Source organism: Lethenteron reissneri, chromosome 26 (assembly GCF_015708825.2).
Source record: "Lethenteron reissneri isolate LAM-NWPU_2019-01 chromosome 26, ASM1570882v1, whole genome shotgun sequence".
NCBI classification, from domain to species: domain Eukaryota; kingdom Metazoa; phylum Chordata; class Hyperoartia; order Petromyzontiformes; family Petromyzontidae; genus Lethenteron; species Lethenteron reissneri.
In genome coordinates, this window is record NC_083804.1 from 22,596,662 (window position 1) to 22,619,533 (window position 22,872).

The window sequence follows — 22,872 nt, forward strand, 5'->3', positions numbered from 1 at the left end:
TCGAGGTGGCAATTGATAACACGTGTCTTGCATATGTACTGCATATATACAACTCGCGCAAACCTCGACGAGTGTTAGAATGCAAAACTCCTGCATTGGAATAGCTTACCCGGACTCCTTTGGGAAGGAAGCTGTATTACTGAGAGAAACCCCAGAATGCACACGATGGTGTAATGCCAAAACCATCCATATGGCTGGGTCAGCACACGATTTGTTGTACACCATTCCACTGTCACCTCAAACGAATTCACCAGCAATGCAGTCTATCTTGTCAGATCATGCACGCTCAGCAGGTTTGAGCCTGGATATTTCTTGGATGGGTGACCACCACTGGTGGCAGATTGTGACAGGGTTGCGTGGCTGCATGGTGGGCAGTGCAGGGAAGTTCAAAAAAGCGATTTATTTCACTGTATTTCTATGCTCCCAAATTTATGCTCTCAGCTTTTACCAACCCGCATTGACCAGTGTGGTGAATGTGATCAAATAACCACCTACGACCCTCATCCAGCAGCGGATTGACAGAGAGCCGTGCATTTACATTAGACTTGACCATGTCCTGATACAGTAGGTTGGCGAGTTTTCACAATCACGAGAAACCTTGTGAAACACACAACCCCGCCACAGCACTGCACCACCTCGCTCGCCACAACATCGTTCGGCGTATCTCTCAAATCGTTTTAAACCCCGATAGAAAGATTTCCTGTACACTGCGTTGCCGATACATTTCCCCAAAGCTTGTCGCTTATTATCTGCGAACCGCTAAGACAAGCAATTAATGCCTCTTAATATCCACACGGTTGTATTAACTCTTCAGCCGGCCACGGGTAATACGCGAGCCACCGTTGCGGCATAAATAGGGCAGCTTCAGATACCTCTCTGGATATGTTAATCCTCATGAAATGCAGTATCAAGGGTGTTGTGTTTTTTTGACACGACTAGTCCAGCCATACGCTGATACAAGCCACTTCATTTAAGCCCCCGGAATGCCTATGACAAATCCCCTGATACGCCGTGCCCCCCCCCCCCCACCCCACGACGCATCCTTCCACGCGGTACGCGCTCGTACTATATCGTGCAGATCTCCAGCGAAGCCGGAAAGCGCGCGGCAACGTTCAGAACGCGCCGTTCAAAGAGATCCATTAAACCACTCGGTAGCATGCAACAACAACCAGAAACCCCGCCGCTTATTATTGTTGACCGCCATCTGTAAAATATCAAAAAAAAGTGGCCCCTTGTCGTGCGCGATGGCCCGACGACGTTGCGGCGTTTGGAGGGGAAAGTGCGGCCTTTGAGAAAGTGGTGGCGTTTGGTGGCCGGAGCCAATTCCATCCTTCACGTCTCATCCCCGGGGCTCATTCAGCCATCACCTTATCTCCCGAGCGCAGCAGCCTCGGGTTATAAATGTGTTTAAGGTTGGGTCCTGAAGGGTTTAATTTAATTTAAAGGTTGTAGGGGTTTTTTTTTCTTTAAAAAAAAACATCAAAACCAAATAATAAGGGCTTTTTTTTTTGCGTCGTCGCTTATTAAATACTTTGTGTCGAGCCAGTCGATAAACCACGGGTGGCCGAGCCAAATTGTGCGGCGTTGCAGATATTTAGAGGGAATTTTAATATATATTTTGCTCAGTTCACAAAGCCAGACTTACAAAAGCAACATGATGTCTGCACGGAATGTTACGCAACTTACTGAGATTGTCTGGCACTTGCCATGCAAAGGATTGAGGCGCATAGCCCCAAAAACACACACGGCTCGTCCACATTCATATTCCTGCTCCCGTAGCACGATAACAGATTAGATTTTTTTTTATCGATCGTTAAACTGAATATTTTATTTGAATTGACGCTACGCGTCGGAACACGTATGTACCGATGAGTGCGGTTGTTGTGAACACGCGATCTTGTGATATACGGCGGAGGGGAGTCCGAGTTTAATTATTAAACGTGGTGGTGGTGGTGGGAGTGTGGGGATGTGCGATGTGGAATTTGGCGATAAAGAAAAATATGGAGGAGGCGGGGAGTGAGACGAAAATGGCGATTGCATAAAATTGACGGCGACTTTGAAATATGTTGGATTGGTTGGGACGCTTCTGGCTGTTATTTGTCAAATCGCTCGCGAATTGTTTCGCCAAGAGCTTGGCTCACACCTCTGAGTATCACATTCCCACAAGTTGCATTCATTACATGAGATCGCACTCTATGTAACGCGTTCAGCCACCGAGCTGGTACGGCAGTGCAGCGCAAGAGTCGTCTTGAGTGGAAGACGATCGTGAATAACGCCACCGGGGGCAACTGATAGCTAGTCATTGCCCTCCGTAATTAATGTGAAGCGAAGGCGTAACACACACACAAAAAAAAACACTACGAAAGCATGACAAATTTAGCGGGTTGCATTGTTACAGAGGATTCTGAAAATATTCCCATCTGCCCTCGCCAAACTATCTGGGTTTGTTAGAGAGCCATCGCCGTTCCACACGGCCTTGCCATGCACCCAAGCCTGGCACAGGTTCACAAACCAATTTGTTCAGTGAACGACACTCGTGTGGCATCGTGGCGCATTTGCGCACATAATCACGTTGATGCAAATGATCCAAATACTGTGAATATCTCTCAGACGTGGCTACAAGTAATGTACAAGCAACTGCCTGCTGGAGTGGCTTCACATATTGAACTACATGCTGAACAGACTACTTAACCACGCTCGCAACGATATTCACACAACGCATGCTAATTACGCGCAATAGCCTGCCACACACAACAAACTACACTATAAACTACTCAGCACATGGGCACCGTGCGCATTCCAGTTTGGTTTACAAACCGTAAATGCAGCTACCCTTTAGCCATAATAGAGTCTTTCTTGGGATATATTGCGTAAATATAAATGTGTCGTTAAACCCGCCACCACCCGACACAGCCAATTGGTAAGGTTTGTCAGCTAAAAAAGCACATGGAGAGGAAACTCATAACGTTGATTGAGGATAATATTGGTCGCGAAAGCCTACGTGTTAAATCTGGTACATTGTAGTCGCCAAATACAACACGTGCGTGGAGTTGAGGAGCAGTGGCACAGTCGTCAGCGCACCGCTCTGCAATGAACCCGGACGCCCAAGTTAACTTCGCGTCATCAGGTAACATCAGTGGCAAGCGATATCTCAGCTGGCACTGCCCACCACCCCTTCGCCACCTCCACCCCTATCATCAACCCGCGCTGAACAGCGCGTGGTGCCGAACGATCAAATAAGCCGCCGGACTGACGCAGCGTGTGGACGCCTTCGTTCAGCAGAAGTAGGTTGGCAAAGGGTCGTAAATTACGGTTATGACTTGCGCATATACATGCTCATGTCGGCCCATTGCTGAGAAATGGAGGTAATGTGCATGCCCGCCCATGAACGCTCATAAACGGATGGCTATCTCTGGGTCACAGAGGCTGCGCAGATTTTTTTTTTCACAGCAGCTGCAATAGGAATTTACGGGTCATGAATTTTAAAAATGTACATAAACGTTTATTGGACCGCATTACAAAATGAAAATTGTGGAATTCAGATACGGTGAGAGTAAAACAAAAAAGAGCGTATATTTTGATGAAATTCCCATCATAGCTCCATGTTTCACGTGTACCCGCTAATGGAAATCCATGGTTTCTGTAGCAAGTCTTAAACCGCGCCTCTTCTTTCATGGTCTTCATGTGAAGGGGGAAAATATACGAGATTCCATAACTTAGCGGAGGAGAACGAGGAACAATTGCGCAGTGGTAGACACACTTCAATACGAACCCATCGACCTAAACTAAAAGTAAACTATATTCTTGGTTATGTCGGTAAAGTCACGTAGAAGGGAAATAATACAATAATAATAATACATTTATTAAAATAATACAAATGTTTTTTTATAAAAAAGAATATTTAAAAAAAATGTATTTTATTATTTCCCTTCTACGTGACTTTACCGAAAGAACCAAGAATATGAATCCCTGCAGTCACGAAAGCTTTAAATCAAAATTTAAAAGTAAACTATTTTTTTTTACCAGGTAAGGCCCAGTTAGTAATATAGTTCTTTTTCAGCAGCGAACGGGTTACAAATGCTATGTCAACGAAGTGGATTATCATGTAGAAATGTAAAGCAGGTCAAATACTCTAAACGCATATTTATAAATGGGGAGGGAAAAGCCGGAGGACCCAAAGAAAAAATCCACGCGACCACGGGGAGGGAGAGAGAGAGATAACATGCAAACTCTAAATATACAGCAGGCGTCAGGGTCGGGATCTAACCCACAACCTCCTGTATACCAGGCGAGGTAGTTAACATCTCGCCACCGTGGCGCCCCTAAGTTTGATTCTGAGCCACGGTTAACATCAGCAGCGAGCGATATCCCAAACGCTCTTGAGACCCCATCCACGACACCCACCAGCATTGACCAGTGAGGTGAAGTATGGACAAGCAACTCCCACGATTGATAACAGCGTGGAAAGGTCTTCATCAAGCAGTGAATTGACAAATACCTGCAAATTATTATATCTTCGTAGGATGGTACACGTTAAATTGTTATCATGTCTGCTATCGTTATAATGTGTGCCTTCTGGCATCGTAAGTGAACATGAATATGCACGTGCCTTGCTTCAATCTACCCTCAATTTAGCACGACCACAACGACGCCGCTCACGATCGAATGCGAAATTCGCCTCATTCGTCCCCCATGTCACGAGCATCCACATTGAAGGTCACTCTCATGCCCACCGGATCTGCCTGTCAACTGCGACGCGTGCGATGGAGGCTCGGGTTGGGAAGGCGACGATCCGTCTGCCTGTTCTCTGCAAACTCGCCGACGCTCGGACTCTCTGTGCACGGCACCCTCGTGTTCACCTCCTGAAGCGCTCGCTCGTCACCGTGGCGTGCGCGATGGCCACCACCACCACCACCACCACGTGACTTTTCTTTTGTGTTGTGCGCGGTGCATTTAGCGCCACAGCGCGTGGATTTACAGCGTTTGTTTTATTTGTTTGCTGGTGACTTTGTGTATTTCATATCGGAATCGCCTCCAGTGCTGTTGCTGCTGGCGGCAATGAAAGTTGTTTAAAAGTCAAGGTCTCTCTAATTGCGCGTACGTGCGTCTATTCTTCCTCCGTGTGCATGTCTGCGTGTGATTTACGAGCACTCGTTGGCGAGAGCTACGGCGTGTTGAAAATCTCTTGTTTGGACCCGGGCACAGGGCGATGGGGGTGTCAGAGGGGTTCAATGAGCGTAGAAAATGTGCGTGCTTCCTTCTCGCTGTTTGCGCTGCGGTGGCGAGATGTCATCTCCCTCGCCTGGTATGCAGGAGGTCGTGGGTTCGATCCTGATCCTGACACCTGCTGCTGTATATTTGGAGTTTGCGTGTCTCTCATCATCACGGCGGCTAGGATATGTTAACTCCCTTACCTGGTATGCAGGAGGACGTGGGTTCGATCCCGATCCTGACGCCTGCTGCTGTATATTTGGAGTTTGCGTGTCTCTCTCACCGTGGTCGCGTGGAATTTTTCTCCGGGTCCTCCGGTTTTAGAGCGTTTGACTGCTATAAGTTTCCGCACGATAAGCGACTTCGTTGAGCTATCATTTGTGGCCAGGTGGCTTCTCAAAAAGAGTTAGATAGCTCAGTGGGGCCTTACCTGGTACAATAAAAAAAAGTGTTTAATTTGTAGTTTTGCATCCTAATTTGATCAACGAACGCTAAACGTAACTGAACAAACCCCAAAACGAAACGTAGCAGACACGCCACGTCCATTTAAACCTCGCGCGATGTCACCGGCTAATAACAACAACAACAGCAAATACGACGTGTAAGCTAAATGCAAAACGCTTGTTAAGGTCACATAATTCACCCTTGTTTATGCTTACATAATGTCCTGCAACTCGCACTCAAGTCGTGTTTTCTTACACACGGGGGCGACGACTTGGATCTGTCATTCACGGTAAGCCTTCATAGTGCGATGTAGGCCAGGTGTGTTATCCTGAGACAGACGATAAAGCATCTGACGGCTCAAAAGACATTAAATATTGCAGAACTCCCAATTCCACGTGTGCCATTACACGCCCAGCCTGATAAACAGCCAATCTCGCCGGCTTGTTTGTACTACAAGCTGATACCGCAGCTTGTATCTGTTTGCACCGTGATGGACAAATGCCATAAACCACAAAAAAAGTTTTGTTTTATGCAACAGCTATGTGAATATATTGCACGAACTCAATCTGTTAGTGATGTATTATATTTGTATTGTAAAATATCGAAGGATTGTTCAAGGTTAACGTGCACTTGTCGTTGAAGATAATGTGAAAGGGAAATCAAGTTGCCCTGCGCTAAAGGTATTCCTTCTGATAGCCGTAGGTAATTGTCCCACTAGTCGGGTGCCACGCTGATGCTAGATGCACGCACTTCTTTGAGAAACGTACGTACGCAGCCATCTCAGGAAATATATATTTTAATTCTGCATTCTCATCACGTTCGACCGAAGCCTGTCCATTGTAAAGAAAACCTCAAACACGTTTCGGCACGAGACGATGTGGCATTGGAGTGTACAGCTAAAGTAAATTTCAGCCGGTTTGACATTATCCTTCAAAAGTTAGAATTCATTGCATTGCCCAAAAAGCGTATTGGCAGGGCTGGAAATGGGTTTAAATTACTGGGGAAACTCATAAATGATTCCCACCCACCGCCCACTAGATCTGAGGTAGGCCACACTTAAATATCAATGTTCTTTTTTCAGGAGGGTCCTGCATCGAAATGTTTGGCCAATCCCATCTACATCATATTTTGTGGGGTTTTTTTTAGCTATGGGACGAAACCGCAGAACCCAGAGGCAATCCGTGCAGAACTGGGGGAGGACATACAACCTCCACACAGAAAGGTGTCCGAGTCAGGAATCTAACCCGGGTGCTTTTGCCTGTGAGGCACAACGAGCATGACCACAGCGTCGCCCTGCCGCCCGCGTCGTCGTGCAATTTCAATTGTTTTGGCTCTGTGTTGTTGATATCGCAGCACCGCTTAATGCACTCACGCTGTCCTGTTTCATTGTAAATGAAATACGGTGAGGGGTTACCGCACTGCTCTGTCAGGGGGCTCTTTTCTCACGAGTGCATTCGGTCAATAATGCGACGCGATTTCTGAAGACAAGTGTGTATGTAGAGCCAGCTATAGCCACAACAGCGGACTTGCCGTGTGAAATGTGCCCACTGATGTAATAGGACTATCCCAGTGGTCCCATTTGTAGCGCATGTGGCACTAAAAGCTTGTTTGATGTGCGATGCATGATTTTGTCTGATGTGGTGCGTATTGAACTGCATCTATACTACCTTAGAAGCTGATCTCGTCAGATCTAAAGAGCGAAGCGATATTGAGCGTGGTCACCGTGTGAAAGGGGCGGGGAGGAAGCATCCAAAGCAAAAGCAGCATGCTCATGGCATTCTCTGGGTTTTTTTCCATTTGGAAGTCAGAAGAAGAAACCACCGTTTAGCCGAACGAATAGAAAATGCCCGTGTTTTTGTATCCACGTAAGTTGAGTACATCGTTGCTTTTCCCGAATCGACATCGTTTCTTATTAAATGGCCACTTCTGGTGTTGTGCCGCTGGGATTACTTTGTGTTTTGTTTCGCGGCGTCCTGATTATAACTGTGATTGGATAGAATCCATCACGTGTAGCTTTTTTTGCCCACTTACAACTCATTCAACTGCCTCCGAAATGATTTTTTTGTCAAAATACAAAGTCCATACGTTTTTATCTCGTTTGTGAGTTAAGGTACACGATTGTCTCATATTCATCCTATACATTTTTTTTCAAATGTCCTTTCCTTAAAAAAAAAACAGCACTTATTTGAATGAAAAATCGAATTGCAAGCACCATAATTGGCGCCTCTGTTGGAGCACCGTGCCTCTTATCGGCAGCCTGGCTCTACCCAACATGGGGTAAGCCTGTGAGTGCGCACCGCGTACAGAGAGATGCCATGCTAAAAGGTGCAATGTGAATTTAATCAACAAAGACAAACACCCCCCCCCCCCCCCCCCATACAGCCTTAACAGAATTTTGGGGCAAGTGCTGTTAGCCAACACCTATGAAGACCGACACGGTACACGATGGGGTTGATGGCCAGAACCACGCCCGACCGCCTTTGTCTCCCCAATGACAATGTTTACACATCGCACTAGGTACTCATTTGAGGCTGAGTCGACCTAGGTGAGGCTCAGGACCGGTTCAGATAATCGTCACTGGTGTTGGTGGCTGTGAGAGGGTTCGTAGCGCAGCGTAGCGCTAACCGCTACTACACTGCCTTAATTGAATCACCACCACCATCGGCGACAATCTGTCCACTGCTGGATGGAGGCACCCCCGAGCCATCACCATCCGTCGTGGTCTCGCAATGCTGCAAACCGTCTCGCTCCCGAACACGAGCTGATCTTATCTCGCTCCATCTCCACGGCGGGCGGTCTCTGAGGCTCCTTCCCATTTTGTGGCTTCCACTGAACGCGATTTACGCCAAACATTATTTATTGCCCGTGAAAGCCTCGCTGCAGGGAAGTTTCTGAATTGGGATGTCTGCCTATTTTATTCGTTAGATGTTGTGCGTGTGCCAGGGAGAGAGCTTACCCACCTCGCACACGGGGCGATAACGTTCCAAAGCCCACACAGATGGGTTCACGAGCCCCCTTGCTGAGCTGCCATTTGCTCGGCACCTCGTAACGCAGAGATATGGAATTACACAAATCTTCATGATCCACCAACCATTAGTGTGAAAGTGCTGCTTTATGAGCCACCACGGTCACCAATGTGATGGCTGTAATGTAGTGATAACTGAAACTAAGCTAACATTTAAGGTCCTTAAAATCCACTGCCTGAGAAATACAGCTTATTAAACATATATATGTTTTAATTTAAAAGGTAATGTTTGTTCCGGTTGAAGGTAGGAAACTGGGGTCGTGTGTGTAGAGTCTGTTTTAAAATTCTACTGGCTGACTTTGATAGGAAGCGAGAATGTTGGACCCCAGTGTCCTGGATAAATTGCCACCACGGGGAAATAAAATCACTGGCCTGGAAAAATTCTCCCACCTGCCTTAGTGCCTTCAGTTACCTTTCTTATACACACATCACCATTTCTCAGCACAGAACATACACTCTAAATGATATACAAAATGCCCATGACGATACAAAAAAAGACGAAATTATCAAATCACACACGAATTAAAAATAATAACAATGCAATATACAAATACATTCTCGCTGCATCCGAAGAATCTGTCTCAGCAGGGTCTTGCACAGGGATGTTTAGCGAATACTGTACCATGAAATAGTGTTTGTCTTCGCGTGGGTCGAAACAAGCGCTCCCATGCAGAGTTTTTACCCACAATGCCCCACAAAGTTAGAATCCAGAGTCCACTGCTGTGCCACCATTGCGCCCTAAGGCCTAGGGTACCTGCTATTCTCAAGAAGCCTCCCGTCCAAGGTGCAACAAAGGCTCAGCCGCTTACGGGAAACGCCAAGATTGTGAATTTGGTTAAACTACATCGCTTCACTAAAACATTAACTGAAGGTGAAGCGTTCACAGGTGTCACTGAGGACGTTTGCAAATCCAACAACATGGAGGCGGAGCTGGTGAATCACACAAATCTAGAGCCGTTCCATGAGCATGATGGCCACGTCCCGGAGCTAGAGTGTTATCACCCGGTGTGGATCTTAATCTCTAACTGAATATTTTGTTGGGCCGATGGTAGACTGGAAGGTGGTACATGGTTCAGTGCCGCAGACGTGGTTGGAGATATATTGGATACCGTGTGCCGGGTGGAGAAATGTTTTCCGGGCCACTGGTTGACTGGAGGTAGCACGTGACCAGTAGCCACGGTCGTAGCTAGACACATACTGGATGTTGTGTTCTGGCTGTGGGAATGTTTTCCAGGCCGCCGAAGCAGACAGACCCGGCTAAAATTGAGCCCCGGCTTGCCGTGAGTTTACCCTTGGCACTTGTCCTCTCCCTGCACAAATCCTCAAGAAATTGCCCCTCACATCCCGAGGAGCAAACTGCCTGAAAATGAGTCTTGGGACTCTATAGGATTCCATGAGTAAATGTACCTTTTACTGGTAAAATAAATAAGAACTTTCTTTTTTTTGCACACGCCATCAAATGAACCAACCGACCTGAATTGAAAGCGCGTGCAGATTTTGATTGGCTGGCTTCGTATTCTGAGTGGAGCTCAATCAAAAGCATGGAAATTGGGAACAAAATATGGCAAAAGGATCTCCTAAGCCCCCCTCCCTCCCCTAAAGAGTTATGAGAAAGGGAGATAAAACAAATATGCTAAAGAGTTTCTGATAGATTTTTGGTTATTTAAGGCGGGGTGGCAGGGTAGGGAAATTACCTTCATGCACCACTGAATCGGTGCTCATGTCTATTGACGGAGCCCAGTAGTTACATAGGATAACTACAGCTGGCATCTCACAAAGGGGCATTAGTTGTTTTATTGCCCCCTAGTAAAAGAACGAGCTTCGTTTATCGCTAACCGGGATTTTAGCTCGCGCTCCTTCAGACTATACGGGGTCACAACGCTCCAGCACAGCGCCATCCCCTCCAATCTTTTGTCCATCCGTCAATTGAGAATTACAGAATCAGATATCAGAATATTTATACTCGAAACTACGTGAACTCCTTTCTACACGATATGGTCATCATCGTCATCCATGTTCTACACACTGCTGGATGAATGTCATCCCAAGCTGTCACCATCTCTCGCCGTCTTGCACAACAGACACTTAATCGCTGCAGTAAAACAAGGCGCAGCCCTGCAAATGTCCTGCTCACGCCACTGCTGGCGGAAGGGCCACCACCAGAGGAAGCTCTAAGAGAGTACATCTTTGGCCTACTCTTCCATGCCCGGCCAGTACGTCTTGGAAGAAAGACGCACTACAGTACTCTATATGAAATACACTGTGGTCTCAGACATCCCATGCCACAAACGGGTGCACGTTTATATAAAGCGGTGTGGTGCTGCTGATCGTGTTTCTGCTTGTGAAATGATGCAGAAAAGATGGCAGGAGGCGGGTGTCTGTCCAGAAATGTGATTGCATTGCACTGAGCCAGGCATTGAGTTTTTAATCATTTCCTGTATTGCTCCTGATAGACTGTGGTAGTAAAAAAAAGTATGGCTATTATTTTCTCCGGAATCCCAATACACACAACAACGATATAGCCTTTGTGATTTAAAAAAAACCGTCTATGTATTTTCTCTCTTTTCCCACGATCCTCTTAACATTCGAGCTACATTTAAAATATCACAGGGTTTTGTTTTTTTCCAAACGTCCCAAGTCAGGTCGTAGCGATTTCCTGCTCAAATTAGCACATCTCTTGCTTTGCAGGCCTGAGCCAGTGCTGGAAAATCCACATTCCTATGACGGACGCGAGTATACCCACGGGCGACAAACACCATTAACTTTCCCCCATAAAATGGTGCGTATGTTCTATTTTATTGATCCTAGAGGGATGATTGGTTGAGTAAATCCCCAATCGGAATTTGAACTCACACCACCTCTCAGGTTGTGAGCTGCTCACTCGACTGGTGAGCCACCTGGCCAGTTTCAGAGCTCACACGTGCCAGGGATATGAAACGTGCCGTCACTTGGCAAGTGAGATGACGCGCTCGAAGATACAAATGTCCTGCAGGATATCCACATAACGGTATCATCGATGAGTAAAAAACTAGCATTATAGACACCAGTATAAGCTAGTTCAATACAACTATATATATTTGCAAAAATACAAAGACCCACCGTGTAGCCTAAACAGACTGTTGGGGCAAGTGCTGTTAACGAGCATCTATGAAGGCCGGCACGGCACACGAGGGGGTGGGTGGCCAGCACCGCGCCAGGCCGCCTTTGTCTACCCAGTGCTGATGTTTACTCACCGCTCTAGGTAGTCATTTTTTAAGGCTGAGTCGCTCTAGGGAAGGCCGAGGACCGGTTTAAATATTCGCCACTGTTATTGGTCGATTGCAGGAATCGAACTCGGGTCGCCGGGTTCATAGCGCAGTGCGCTAACGACAACACTATTGCTCCCCACACTGATTATATTGTGTCCACACAAGACTTGGTCGTTCGAGCATATTTTTTATTGAAAGGCGCATCCCTCTAAACCCCCATGGCATTGGCGACACGCGCCGTATCGAGATTTGTGAGTCCACGTGCGTTAGCGCACGTACAGGTACGGCGGCCCTTTTTGTCCATACACTGCTGGATGAGGGCCGTGCGGGTCATGGGAGTTATTTGATTAGACTTCTCGACGCTGGTCAGTGCAGGTTGGTGAAAGCGTGTGAGCATGGAAGCACAGCACAACAATGTATTGTTTTGCTGCACTGCCATATTGCTGCCCATAGCGTAGTCCCGTAGCAAACTATAATACCTGTTATGTACGTATGGTGGTCGCCCATCCAAGGACTATCCAGAGGCTCAAGCCTCAACTTCCGAGACCTAAAGAGATCGGCAGAATTCCGGGCAATTTAAAATAGTCGGCAGACGCGTGTACACATCAGATAATTCAGGCGACATTACGGGGCGTGCAATACAGAGGCAACCACCCAGCCACACGCCCTGAAACAGTCAATCTGATATCATGAATAATAATCAATACCGGGTCCAATTTGCTTAAACCGATGGCCACGTGTGATCAAATCTTTCTTGAATAAAAGGGCACTCGGTTGCATTACAATCAGCGCCACTCCCAGGTTTTAAAAATTGTGGGTGCGTGTTAAGTAAAGAGACAAATTAACGTTTGTTTTTTGACCTCCGCACAATGAAAACACATTTTTACGTCCTTTATTTTATGCGTTCCAATCCAATTTCCATCATCATCTGCCATGATCAATCCTCTGCTGGAGGAATACCTCGCCAGGCCATTGCCATCTCCCCCGTAGCCCTGTGTCTGTTTAAACAAGCAAACGCGGGCCTCCTTCCCCAGATGTTATTGGCAAGAGCACTTTGCTTACAAGACGGGGGACCCGAGTCAATGCAAAGGGCAATGCGGTGTTTGTTTGTAACGAATTATTTATTGTTGCGCAGTGTTATGAGGAATGTAGCTTACGCAAACTCCTCTTCTCTCGTAATTTAAAACGTAAAATATCTCTATATCCCATGGGCCTCGAGGCTTATCTCGACCAATATCATTCGTCGAACTTGTTAAACAAGCAGATTTCGCTTCACATTATTCCACCAAATGAAAACGCGTACTTCAGTCCGAAAGTTTGTTTTGCAAGGAGGCCTTGCATAACAAAAGAATCAACAAATACAAGAAATAGACATTTGCGCAAACATTGCATCACATTTGAAAGTTAACGTGAATTACGTAAACAAGGCCGACGAACAAATAACGGCAAATTAACTTTGAACTAAAATAAACAACAATAAAAAATCAAACCAAATAGAATGACACGCCGAAAAAATTAATCTGGACCGGTCTCATCAACAGCTGCTGCTCCAATAAATATGAACATCTAAAAACGGTCATTCGGATTAGGGGGGTTATTTGACCACACTGCAGATACCACGCACCACCGACATTACAGCCGCGGTGGCGACTCGAACGAACCTCCCAGCTTCATCGCGCTAACCACTGCGCCACCGCTCCCCGCGTGTGTCTACGTCCTCGCCGTTACACAGAACGTCACCCCCCCCCCCCCCCCATTCTGTGGGGGCACGCGCAGTTGCTGGAATGAATGCACGACGGCAAAGCGTGCGCTCGCATGAAAGGCACCGCCGATTTGCTTCTAATCATCCTCCATAACCTCCTAATTGCTCCGCTCGACGCGTCACCACGCTACACGTGTCACCTCGGATGATGGTGGTGAGCGGAGGAAATAGAGGGGCGGTGGTGGTGGTGGTGGTAGTATTGGCACGGGTTGTGTAGCGGTTAGCGCGCTGTGCTACGAACCCGGGGACCCGAGTTCAATTCCCGCTCACGGCCAACAAGAGTGATGATTATCTGAGCCTCCCCTAGGTCGACTCGGGCGCAAACGAGTACCTGGTGCAGTGCGTAAACATCACCACGAGGGAGACAAAGGCGGCCGGACGTGGTGCAGACCGCCCACCCCCTCGTGTGCCGTGTCGGCCTTCATAGGTGCTCGCTAACAGCACTTGCCTCAGCAGTCTGTTAAGGTTATACGAGAGACGTTTGTCTTTTGGGGGTGGGTCCGTTGGGGGGTGGGAGTCGAAGAGTGGCTGTCGGAGGAAGAATCCAGAAAACGCAGGGTCCCCCCGGGAGACTTGTCACTGGCGAAGGCTTACACGGCGATATCGCCACAGCTAATTTCCCACACAACGCGCGCCGCCTCGAGACTGTGACACCCAACAAATACAATCACGCCCGTCGCTCGCAATCCCCTCTCTCTCTCTCTCTGCGCTCCCGGCAGCTGCCCGCTGTGCAGCATCAGCATATATATTTACCAGCTTTACTACCCGGCTTCGCCCGGGACTTCACCACGCCCGGCAGCCTTTGTCTTCCCAGTGGCGATGTTCGCACACCACAGCAGTTTGATGCTGATTCGACCTAGGAGTGGCCCAGGACCGGTTCGAATAATCGTCACCGGTGGTGGCCGTGAGCGGGAATCGAACTCGGGTGGCCGGGTTCGTAGCGCGGCGCGCTAACCACTACACGACAACGCGTTACGCTTCCACGTGCGCTGGTCACGTGACAGATTTGACCTCACAGCTCACTTGCCGTGCAAAAATATCCGCATTATTGAGCCGCCCCCCCCCCCAAAAAAAAAAACACAAAAGTGTATTTTTATAAATTTTGCATGGTGTACAGTTGGAAAGTACCCACATGGCAAATTTTAAGTTTGTTGCATGTCGGGAAGTACGCTAAACATTTTTAACAGACACATAATCACAACGTTGCCTTTTATATGTGTGGAGATATTGGAGGAATCCGATGAGCTCTAAAGCTCTTTTTTCACAGATGTCCAGCAGCGACACGGGGTCAGAACGTTCCAACAAACAATACAAAAACACGACAGGAGTGCAAAGTATAGTAAGGGACCGTCCATAAATGACGTCACGCGATTTTGAACGATTTTTGACTCCCCCCCCCCCCTCGTCACACAGCGTCACAAAAAGTCAGACCCCCCTCAAATATGACGTCACAAAGCTCTGCCCCCCCCCGAAAAAAAAAACATGCTTCAAATCTCTTTAAAATATTGTCATTGAAGTGCGTATATAATGTGGCGCTGCACTCTGATGTTGTAGGAGAAAACATTTATTAAAAAGTTTATTTAATTATGTAGAACGTGTTGTCTATATGTATTTAAAGTTGCGGATTTTTATGTGACGTCACATTTCTCACCCCCCCCCCCCCCTCGTCACACATCGTCACAAATGTCTGACCCCCCCCCCCCCAGGTGCGTGACGTCATTTATGGACAGCCCCTAAAGGTAAACAAATCACTTTAAATAATATACAAGTAAAACGTCACTATATATTTTTTTTAATCTCCCCAGGCAAAGCCCACTGGGCGATTCACTTATTTTTCAGAAGCGACAAAGCTAAAAGTAATAGCGCACACGAAGTGGCTCATCATGTGGAAATTTATTGCAGCAAAATAATCTAAATGCGTCAAATGCGTGTTTCTAAATGTGGAGGGAAAACCCGGAGGACTCGGATACAATCCATGCGACCACGGGGAGAAAATGCAAAATCCAAGTATTCAGGCGTCAGGGTTGGGATCGAACTCCCCGACCTCCTGCATACCAGGCGAGGTCGTTAACATCTCGCCACCGTGAACATGACCAACACGTTATAGGGGCCTGAGACTATTACTACGATATTATTGTCATTATGCCCAAAGTTTAATACAAATCGCAGACGTAATTGTGCTGCATATAGCGGCCTCTAGCGGCTGTAAGTGTCGTGTGAACCCATTACCTACAAAGTATTCAATTATGAAAAAACAATATATTCTTTCACGCGATATTCGATGAAGGTATCGTGAGCTTAAACGTCTATGACAATGAGAATCATCGATGAATCTACGCGTCATTACATCCCAAATGCGCAATCAGGGCTCTCAGTGCAAAATAAATGTGGCTTGCGTGCATATCCTTCTACGCCATGCTATCAAATGCAGCATAATTAATCTGTTTATTTGTCATGCTGTATATAAAAAATGAGTAGAAACCCTCTAATGACCAATGCAGTCATTTGTAAACGTTTTGACTTTACCGATGTAGTGTGCCAATTCAGAGACACTAGTAGGAGGCACTCTCTCTCTCTCATTTATTCCGTCCTTCACAGCCATAAGGGATAACTACACACCGAGTCAGCACAGCCAACATGCTTCCTGACCGCTCTAAGAGGCGAAGACCATGACGACGGCAGCACGACGAGTTCCACTCCAGACTGCGGCAGCCCCGACTGGGAGCCGGAGCTCGCCTTTTATCCTCCCCAGCGTGGCCAGGCTCCGCCTTCGGCCACGCGCCCTTCTGGATTCCCCCAGAAGGCTCCGGGCTTCCCCCACGTGTCCCACTGGAAGACCGGGCTGCTACCCATAATCCCACTCTCTACCAGTCCCCAGGGCGACGCGTTCCAGTGACTCATTCTATGTCACTACACAGAGTAGCAAAATTAACCACTGCCAGTTAGCAATGAATGCCAATCTGCAATTTGTGAAATGCAAATTGATATTTATATTCGGTGTGGTTCAATTCTCACTCATTCCACCACCAACCACTCACGTCCTTGGAAGATTCGACTCAATAATAGATTTGTTTGTTTCACCTTAAGTATAAATGTTGTTCAGTTGTTTATGTTTTATACACACACTGGACGACGAACTCCGCGACCCGAATTCGATTCCCGCTCACGACCGATAACAGTGGCTAATACTTCGATCCGGTCCTGGGCTTTACCTAGGTCCACTCAGCCTTTAGTGAGTAACTAGTGTGATGTGTAAACATCGCAGTGGGCGGTGGGGACATAGTGGCAGCGGGGCGTGGTTGCTGGCCACCCAACCCCCTCGTGTGACGTGCCGGCCTTCATAGGCGCTGCCCGCTAACAGCACATGCCCACACAGCCTGTTGAGGCTATACGGGGGTGGAGGAACTTCGTCTTTGATACTGACCCTTCCTTCTTTGCGCTTGAACGTGCGGATGGATACGGCGGTGACGGGGTGTCTGTTCAGAGACGCGTGCCACGGCAATCGATTTCAATTAAACACGATGATTCTTAACGGGGCTAAGGGGCTTCTGAATGGCCGCGGGATAGCTTGTGAATTCGAGCAACAATCGATTTTCAACAAATATGCCCACACCGCAATAAATTGATAAATTAATTGATTTATACGCGTATGTATATTATTTATATATATATAAACTACGTAGACTAGGGTGGAGCAGCGGCGCGGCTGTTTAGGGCACCGTGCTTCGAATCCGGCGACATGAGCTCCATTTACTGCTCGCGGCTAACATCAGTGGCGGGTGATGATATCCGCAAGGTCCTCTTGGCCACGACCTCTTCACCAACTCACGCAACCCCCGTGACTGACACTGCCGTGGGAAGGCCTTCATCCAGCAGTGGATGAGCAGTCGGATCATTGTTGTTAAATGCCATAGATAAAATGTACTGTATTTATATATTTATACACCGTATAGAGACGATCATTATAAGCTGATCGATATACGTTCTACTGATATTCATGAAGGGGCTAGAACGATGCATGGAATGTGGCACGAAAATAGTATTGAGTCTTTATACTGCACTCATAACCGACTCCTCTGAAGAATTGGGTCTCCAAAAAGAAGTAAAGTTTGGTTTCACTCATTCGGACAGCCTCGGGGTAAAGGTCTTCTACATTGCTCGTGTTTAACAAAAATGCCAATTGGTGAGTCGAGCGAATCTTTTCTCCCAATGGGAGTGCGACACTATCAGCCAGCTGCCGGTCAATGAATGCCCCCTAAAACCACGGATACGATGTAAAAAGACCCTCTCCAAACTTTTAGCCAAAGTTAATAAAAAATTAAAATATACTGCACAATCATCTTGTTACAACAGCAGCTGTTCTCCACGGAGTGGCGGTGACGTCACCACGGCGTTTGTGCCAGGCTAAGTGCACTTTGAGGCGACCGGACTAGAGGATGCACCACTCGCATTTTTGTTCTTTACAAAATCACACAGAGGGCGATCGCTCAGTGCATCTTATATTGCGGAGAAATGAGTGGCAATAGAAACTCGTATGTCCACACACAAGAGAACGTAAGCACGCACAACCATGCGTTAATACGTACACGTGTAATAAAGGATGCTGAGTCGCTCGCAATTTATTGTGTACGTATGTATGAACTTCTTTCGCACCATACCTAACCAACCGTACTAAACGGAGGTGCGGGGGAAGGACAACAAACTAACCACAAAAAGCAGTTCTCAACAAATTAGTTTCCAATCGAGATTAAGTGCATAGTTCCAGTGGCTTCCTCATATCGGAAGGAAGAGCGTTCCAGACGGCCGCAGAAGCGCATCTGAAAACGCACAATGCAGTGTACACTATTCTGCTCAACTCTAAATAAGGATTCTGATTCTGACTTCACCTCAACATAAAACCCTCTTTCTTACATTCCAAAGCCACACCCAAATACTCCACATATGGACCTGAACATTTTACAAATCATCATTCATTCTGTCGCGATCATTCATTGTGTCCTCATAGCGCGAATTCGCATAACCCAACGCTGAATTTACGCACGAGAGGACAGCTAGATGCAAAAAAACATTTCACGTTGTGCGTGTCGTGTGTATGTTACATCGAATGGCTAGATGCATGCAGCGATGAGTGTGAAACATCTGCGGCACTGACTGGAGAAGAGATGGAGCTGATGCGGTACGGACGGATGTAGAGCTGTGTGGACTTGCTGAAGACTGATACCAGCGGTGTCAAGGCTGGCCTCTGTGGAGGAGGCTCGTGAAGGATGCTATTGGGCAGTTGGGAGGCTTTCGCCTTCCAACAGCAGCGGATGGCGGAGGATCGACGCTCACAACAACGAGCGGAGCGCCGGGCGGATACAATACAAAATGTTGGCACAGTAGGGGGCACAGGTGGCGCATCTGCTAGTAATCTCGGTCAGTCAATCAATCCATGGCACCTGGGTCTGTTCCGTGACCTCGACTTGAAGTTTCCAAGGCTCGCTGACAGTGCTGATGTTATATGCCGCACCAGCTTACTCGATCAAGGCTGGGGAGGATGTCTCTATATATACATGCATATCCCACGCCACTGATTTTAGCCGTGGGCCGGATCGAAGTCAGCCAGGGTCGACGGATGCGTGGCGACACTGCGCTAACCGATGCGCCCACTGTTCCCTCCAAACACAGACAGGCAGTGAGACACAGAGACACCCACCTGCAGACGCTGGCTGTGGACGAAGGCTGCGCGCTCATTGATTGGGTGCGGACTCGCGTGCGTATTTATTGCCATCGATTGCAGTAATAGGTCTCGGCTCGCGCTTGGCAGCCCGAGCGAACGCGTGGCGTTTCAAATCTTCGCGAGAGAAGAAATTCGCCCGCGGGGGGGGTTCAGCCTCTACTCCACCCCCCACCAACCCCCCCCCCTCACCTCTTCATTACTGGCGATGAAATTTGTCTCCCGTCTGTAAGGCCAATTTTGTATGCGGGTTTTGTTTTTAACTCACTAGGTTTATTGGGATTTTTATTATTATATATTATTGCTTATTCTGATTGCTTTCTGTACGATTTCATCAGTTTAAGTGATATAACGCGCGTGCTTTGTTTAGGGTTTATTCCACCACGTGCCCCCGTTGTATTATATTATTGTAAAGCATTTCGATTTGATGTTCGTATCTCATCACGGGACGTCGCCGTCGCGTCCGTTATTTTAACGCGAGAAAGGAGAGGCGGGCATTCATTGCCCCATCGATTTTACTTCGCTCACTAACGAAGGCCTTTGCCCCCCCCCCCCTCCCACACCCCATACCCCCCCCCCCCTCGTGGCTGTTGTAATGAGCGAATGGCGATCATCGGGCAGTCGCGCTCAACGCTGTTTTGTCGTGACCTCTCCACATGCCCCCCCCCCCCCTGTGAGACTCCCCCCCCCCCCGCATTCACGGTCCCGCTTTAAATGTGAAAAACTAAAAGTATAAAAAGTCTGCGAGGCTCAAGCAGAACTCAACGCGGTCTCCTCCCTCCGCCTTGACATGAACACACCCACTCAGTTCCACGCGCAGTCAGTAGGATGGGGCTTTCGCGACCATTATTATCCATAATCTAGGTGGTTTTTTGGGGGCGGGTTAGATCGCCTGGATGTAAACGCGTCGTTAAACCCGTCACTACCCGACACAGCCAATTAGTAAGGGTTGTCACGTACGAAACAAATGCCAATTAGTTACTAGTTCAGCACACCGGTGTGTTGGAGAGCAAACCCACAACATTTACAATTCGAGTACGACGTTTCGCCGGTAATTACAACCAGCCTCGTCATGTTTTGTTTACGTGACAAACCTTACTAATCTACTGTGTCGGGTGGTGGTGGATTTAATGACACATTTATAATCTACGCCCAATCAACCACTCTGCCCATCGAGTGATCTGGACTCAATTATGGATGTTGCCCCCACTCGGGTAACCCCGCCCACTACTCAGGTAACCCCGCCCACTACTCAGGTAACCCCGCCCACTACTCATGTAACCCCGCCCCCTGTTCAGGTAGCCCCGCCCCCTGTTCAGGTAGCCCCGCCCACTACTCATGTAACCCCGCCCCCTGTTCAGGTAGCCCCGCCCACTACTCATGTAACCCCGCCCCCTGTTCAGGTAGCCCCGCCCACTACTCAGGTAACCCCGCCCCCTGTTCATGTAGCCCCGCCCACTACTCAGGTAACCCCGCCCCCTGTTCAGGTAGCCCCGCCCACTCATCGGGTAGCCTCACCCCCATTCTGATCGCCCCGCCTCTTCGGCCATACCATTGGGCCAGGCCATTTTCAAGCCAGGACAACATCACGACTTTCTGCGAATGCTTCATCATCGCTTCTGTAAAGCGGGACTGCTTTGGCCTAACCAAGGACGTTGTGTAGCTATAGGTCAAATAAGACGCACGTAGTACGTGACAGGTTCAGCTCCGTTGACCTGGTGGTTGACAAAAGACTGAGGTCGTTGTACATGCAATCCGAGCCATGAAGGGAGTCATGCATTTCTGTTATTTGTGAGAACACCTTTGTTTTTGTAAATCTATTGCCTTATAGCCTACATGCATTTTCCTGCTGTGCTGGCTTTCATCGTCATCTTTAACAAAAAAAAATGGATTTTAAACGTTAGTTTAATAAACACTTGCCAGAGGATGTATTGTAAGCGAACACCTCTTAATATTCACATGACACTAGGCATACCTTTGTCCCCCAATGGGCTGATGACCTACCACGTTAGCCATTACAATTTTAGGCTAAATGTATCTAGGGTAGTTCCAGATTGAGCTCTGACTCTAAATGTCAATGGTTTCCTGGCATTGTAACGCATTATGTTCGAGCCAATATGCCACCTTTAAAGTCCACCGTGATGCAGACGGCGCATCCTACCATGGCTATTACACCCGAAGCCGTAATAATTTACTTTATCATCGTTATCAGCCATTATTTATCCACTGCTGGATGAAGGCCTCTCCACGCCGTCCCAATCCCGGTTCTGCGATGCCACAATCCATCTTACTCCTGCTTGTCCTTCACTCCTCCGATCGATGTGTCCTTGCCCAAGCTCACTCCTCCACCGTGATTATGATGTTTCCAATTTGGGTTTGTTTCCTGATCCATGTGCTCCTCTTTCATCCTCTGTAATCATTCTGGGCATGCACCTTCCCACATGCATCGTCACGTACTTTTCAGCTTTCTTTCCATGTTGTCACTGACCGCGTTTTTGATATGTCACAGATGGTCACCGTCCACTCTATGTCCACGATGAATTTACCTGATACGTCGCTATTATTCATCATCTCTTATAGAGTCACAGTTATGCATGATCACTTCACTGACCCTCTGCTTCCAAATCAAACCATACGATAATTTACTTAACATGTAGGTTTTTGCAGCCAACATTGATTCACCCAAACATCTATTATTAATCAATATCAGCTTTATATATATATATATAATAACAACAATTACCCATGAAAACTTAATTGAGTCTCAAGACTAATTTAGAAGCAGAATATTTACACTAGAGGAATCCGATGAGCGATACCGCTCTTTTTAGGAGGGTTCTGTATTGGCCATTGTTGAGTGTCCGGCATAACCTGCTCGGATCCGATCCCTTGCAATATTTCGCACACGCACGCACGGACATATAAAATTCCCATCTTCTTCTGAATCAACTCGGATTCAACAGCCAAGACATTGACCTTTGAGCGCGCGGCCCCGTAATCAGGTGTCATCGCGCTCGCCATCCTGCGAGCCGTCAAGGTCAAACGCTAGCTGGGCCCGCCTTGCCAGTGGCACGGTAAGTTACAAAGCCGGAATCATACATCTGTCAGTCACCGTGATGGCTTTGCCAGTCAGCCTTGCTCGCCCCAGGCTGTGTCTCTCTTACTCAATATCACCTATGTCTCCAACGCCGACCCCTGTGACCGCAGCGGGATTTTAGGTGGAATATATAAAACCAGCAGACATAAGAGAAGCGCCGTGAGCCAGCCCACGCGTGTGTTTCCTGTGTACAAGTCTGTGTGTGTGTAGTGGAGTGGTGACACAGTGGTTAACGCACTGTGCTATAAAGCAGTGGCGTAGCATGCTTGGCATGGACCCTGTGCAAATCATTCAAAAGGACCCTCTATTCTATTCGCAATTTCCACCCTCCTTGTATCCTACCTGGGCCCTTCCGGCTCTAGTATAGGC

The 22,872-nt window shown here is 47.6% G+C and overlaps 1 long non-coding RNA gene across 1 annotated transcript in view; it reads left to right on the forward strand.

Moving 5' to 3' along the window:
- The window catches only part of LOC133347878 (uncharacterized), a 28,100-nt gene extending 12,412 nt beyond the window's left edge, over positions 1–15,688 (forward strand). Inside the window, exons 2-3 of the long non-coding RNA XR_009755754.1 lie at positions 15,397–15,429; positions 15,637–15,688. This is a non-coding gene — a long non-coding RNA (uncharacterized LOC133347878). The remainder of the gene's footprint in view (positions 1–15,396; positions 15,430–15,636) is intronic.
- Positions 15,689–22,872: the final 7,184 nt, after the last annotated feature.